The sequence below is a fragment of the Camelus ferus genome, chromosome 14 (genome assembly GCF_009834535.1).
Source record: "Camelus ferus isolate YT-003-E chromosome 14, BCGSAC_Cfer_1.0, whole genome shotgun sequence".
Lineage (NCBI taxonomy): Eukaryota > Metazoa > Chordata > Mammalia > Artiodactyla > Camelidae > Camelus > Camelus ferus.
In genome coordinates this window covers 38,614,265-38,618,746 of record NC_045709.1, presented here as the reverse complement: position 1 = coordinate 38,618,746, position 4,482 = coordinate 38,614,265, and the positions used below count along the sequence as shown (strand labels likewise).

The window sequence follows — 4,482 nt, the reverse complement described above, 5'->3', positions numbered from 1 at the left end:
GAAGGCTGGCAGGTCCCAGAACTCCCAGAAGAGTGTGTGTTGTGAACACTGTGTGTTGCTTTTTCCCCTTTCTTGTGACTGATCTCACGAACTCCCAATTTAACAACTGCCAACCCCTCTCCATCCTGTGCGGAGTCAATTCTAAGTTTCTCAATATGGCATCTGACGTCCTTTACACAATCTGGCAGTTCTGTGTCTCCCCTCTGCCCTAATCCCACCTTGACAAAAAAAAAAACTTTACCAGAAATCACAGTTTGAACAGCTTTTGTTCCACTCACCACCCCCTCTCCACCCTCTCGCCTTACAGGTGCCTGCCCTGTGGCTCTGATTTCTCCTTCTGGAGAATAATTACTCCCAAGGCAAGATTTCATAGGAATATTTCTTCTTCTTTGAAACCTTTACTGCCTCTCCTAGGTTGGGTTCAAAATAGAAACTTCTTCCTCACTTTGAATTCAGTGTTGACAATGACTGTATGTTTACAGGTTTGTCTCCTCATAGTCTTTTATTTGTTTTTGAGTAATACTCTAAGTACTGATGGAAATTGTTAGAACAGAAGCTGTTTGTAGAGTACTTCCTATAGCCTAGGCATTGTGAAAATGCTTTAAATACGATATTTGATTTGATCTCAGTATCTTTTATGCTATTACACTCTCATTTCATGCCGTAATATTTCATATTCTTGCCAATTTTATCTATGAATGAATCAAGGTTTGGGGAGCCTTCAGTTCTGCATGAAGCCACGTTCATCTTTGTACGTCCAGCTCCTAACACAGTAACAGCCTCAGAGACACACACGGCAGTTCAGTGAGTGGATAATGAACGCATGGTTGTGATCAGTCAGAACAGGGAGAAAGCGGGCCTTTTGTGTGTTCCACCGATCCGTACATGGGTCCGTACACATGCAAACTTGCACTCATTTTATTTTTAATAAAATTTTGTTGCTATTGATAATTCCTTGTGAGTAAAACTTTTAGATATGGTGTAATAAAGTTTCTTTTGCAGCATCATTATTCACACAATGTGTTCTTATGGAATCGAACTCAGAGCTAACAAAATGAGAAAGGTCTAAATTCCTTACTATCCTCGGAACACGGACAACTTTATTAGATTGACAGTCCAATATTCCAACATTTTCTTGAAGTATTGAGGTTTTATTTCCGTTATTTTGATCACATGAAAAGGATGTATTTAGCCATTAAATAGAAGTCCAATTCTATTGAGGGTTTATGTGTAATATAAGAAAGTATTAATCACCTGGTCAGTGAGACTTTACAAACAGTGTAGGGTAATATTGTGGGAAAAGAAGGGGCTTCCTCATTTCATAGACAGTAGGTATTAAAGTGTGGACGTATTAAAGAGACAGTGTTGCCTGCCTGGGAGCGTCAAACAAACAGCAATCCACCTCCTGCTGTTACAATTTATCCAGACTGCTCAGGCATTGGCTTTCTTTTCAATCTCTCAGGGATGACAATCTATATTCTCTCCACTATAATATCATCTGTTGAAAATGTTCACTATCTGAAGATTAAAAACTTCTCTACTCTGGAAGCAGATTTTTTATTTCCTGGTCTTGGAGACAAATAGAGGAAAGTAATCAATGTGCAATGCTTATCGCCCAGAGTTTTTTTACCTACTACTTATATTCTTAGATGTATTCTGCATTAGCACCTCTGAGATTCACAGGGACATGGCATCATTATGAGCTCATCTCTCCTGGCCTTTTTGCTAACATTGTTCTGCAATGCCCAGGGGGTCTCACAGGGAGGAGAAAGCCACTGTGTGTTTCTCCAGCAGGAACCCTGCTCCCTCCCCACTGCCACTTGCAACCAGTTTTATAGCATAAGCTTCTGTGCACTGCTGGTTTGGCAAATATTTGAAATGCTAGAGAGAAAAAAAAAAAAAAACTACCATTTTGAACATCAGGGGTCTAACCCCATTGTACTTATTTTACAGATGGGAAAAGTGAGGCCCAGAAGTCACACTGCTGGTTGCTAGTGGCACTAGAACTAGTCCTTATGTGACAGGAGCCTTTGAGCCTAGAGTGTGTGTCTTCTCCCTTCAGACCAGAATCCTTCCCCTGTAGTAACCGTCTTCCGTACAGGGCCTTGGCTTGTCACTAAATGCTGGAATCTCAGGCATTGCCATTACATAGATTAAAGAAAAAGGGGGAGTGCAATGTTTGCTAAAATGACTTTACATTTTTTATTCTGCTATTGAACCAGCTGAACACTCTCCTAAAGCTAATTTCAGTATCTTCGATGAGCTGCAATACTCACCCATATTTTTGTAAACTTTGTTTCTCAGAGCCTCCTCCAAAGATGTAAAAATGTATGTCCTTTATAGGATTTTTGTTATTTTCTTTATTCCATCAATTTCAGCACCACCCCAGGCTATGAAGAATATTTCTACTGAGAGTAAAGTGAAAACTTGACATTAGTACCTGGATTAGCAGTGGGGATCCCAGGTGAGGCATGAAGTTGCCGTCTGGGAGGCTTGTTACGGGATAGACCAGTGACTGAGGCAAACATTTCAGCTTCTGATCATCTTTTTTAACTCCTGCTAATTGCTTCGGTCCTTCCCTTTGCTCTCCATCCCAAGACACACTGCCAGTCCACGTAGTGGGTGGGTTAACTAGGCAGCTGATTAAAACACTTGCTTGTTATTCAGGGGAACAACAGAATGAGCCCCTAGGCATTCTAGAATAAAGATCTCAATCTTTGTGTTGGTTACTGTTTTAAGAAAAGGGACGGCAATTACCTTCTAGTTGAATTCTATCTCTGTATATATTTTTTCTTCTGATCTCCGTTATACTGTAAGTTTGTGGTGGGCAAGGCAGTACATCTCCTGTGGGCTGACGGACAGGCTGTCAGCTGTGCACAGGTGCCGTGACCCACACTAAAGGAATGACAAATAGGAACATCATGTGAGCTGGGATTATGTGTCCTCAGGAATTCCAGGTACCTGTGGAAACAATTGCCGGATAGTACGCTTGATCCTCAGGCTTAGGATTTGATCAATATGTGAAAACTCCGGGGATGGTTTTTCTTCCCAGCAATCCTGGATTGCTAGCTCACTAATAAATATTCCTTATTCCAGCGTGCCTTGGGCAAAGGTTGCAGTCAAGAATGCTGTGACAATTTTACTGTAGTACTTAATTGCAGTGTGAAAAATTCTGTTGGGGAAAGAAAACACTTTTGGTAGAAAAGTAAGCAAAAAAGAAAAGAAAAACAAATTAAGGTAGAGTCAGATGATTGATAAAATAGTGATTAACACTTTTCTTAGTCATATGCCATGCAAATGAACTGCTGTCTTTTTTTTTTTTTTACAAGTCTTCTTTGAGAATGTTTCTTCCTAACAGAAAACAGAAGCAGAATGTGAAATACATAGTTAGGAATAGAGTTCAGTTTTATCTTTACTATCGTTATACTCTGGCTCATTAGCGTAATATGAGTTTTGAAAGTGGAAAGAGAAAGCAAAGAAGTTAGGAAATTACTTCAGTGGAGAGAAGGTACCATTTTGACATTTGTAGAATTAACTCCGAGAGCTGTGCCTGAGGAAAGAAAAGGGGAAATGAGGTGGGAAGTTCCATCAGTGGAAAGCAGTGGGCGGGAGACAGGACTCAGCAGATGGCAGGACTGGAGAGAGAGAATACAGACTGAGCAGCTTGCAGGGTGGACCCCACAGATCCGAGTCTGAGGACTGGGTATAAATAAGGACAAAGCCCATCAGCCTGACTGAGCTCAGAATTTGCTTGGAAGAACTGTAACTATAATAACACCAGACATGACTTTGACACCATAAAATTCCTCCTTGTTTGCCCTTTACATCTCAAGAAAACCCTGCAAAGTGCTCCTTTTAAGGAATTTATATATTTATATAATTTTCTGTTAACATGTATGAAATATACAATTACGAAGCTATTCTGCATTTGAAAGTTTTTCCTTCCTGAAATGGTATTGACAGGAAACAGTTTCTCACTGTTCCACAAATTTTAAATCTTCACCTGATAACACTTAGACTGGTAATAATGGGTGCAAATATTAGAAGGCTGGTGGTGAGAAAATTAAGCCTAGATGTACCACAAGACTTTTGTGTTTGTAATTTCTACCATTAAGTGTTTTGGGAACAATAGAAATATTTTTAAATTTTCCTTTTTAACAAGAAAGAACTATCTCTGCTATTGTAATGTTCTGAACCCAGGAAATTTTGTTGATTTTTGCCAAAGTAAGCAGTATTTTGACTATCATGATCTTGAGGTATTAATATTTTTAATGCTAGACTAAACACATCTATGATTAGTAAGCAAACCTAACATCTCTTATGAAGCACTTGTATTGACCATGGAATCAAGTTCTGTGCAATGCATGATTTATACTCTGAAGGAATTCATGTCTATTTTAAGCCAGGTTGGAAAGAGAGCTCCATTATCAGAAAGGACACATTTACCTATAAATTATTGGGGAAATAAGGTTTGTTCTTATA

At 39.4% G+C, this 4,482-nt stretch overlaps 1 protein-coding gene across 1 annotated transcript in view; it reads left to right on the top strand.

The window, feature by feature from the left end:
- Positions 1–4,482, top strand: part of GPC6 (glypican 6) — a 971,667-nt gene that overhangs the window by 162,562 nt on the left and 804,623 nt on the right. The window lies entirely within an intron of this gene.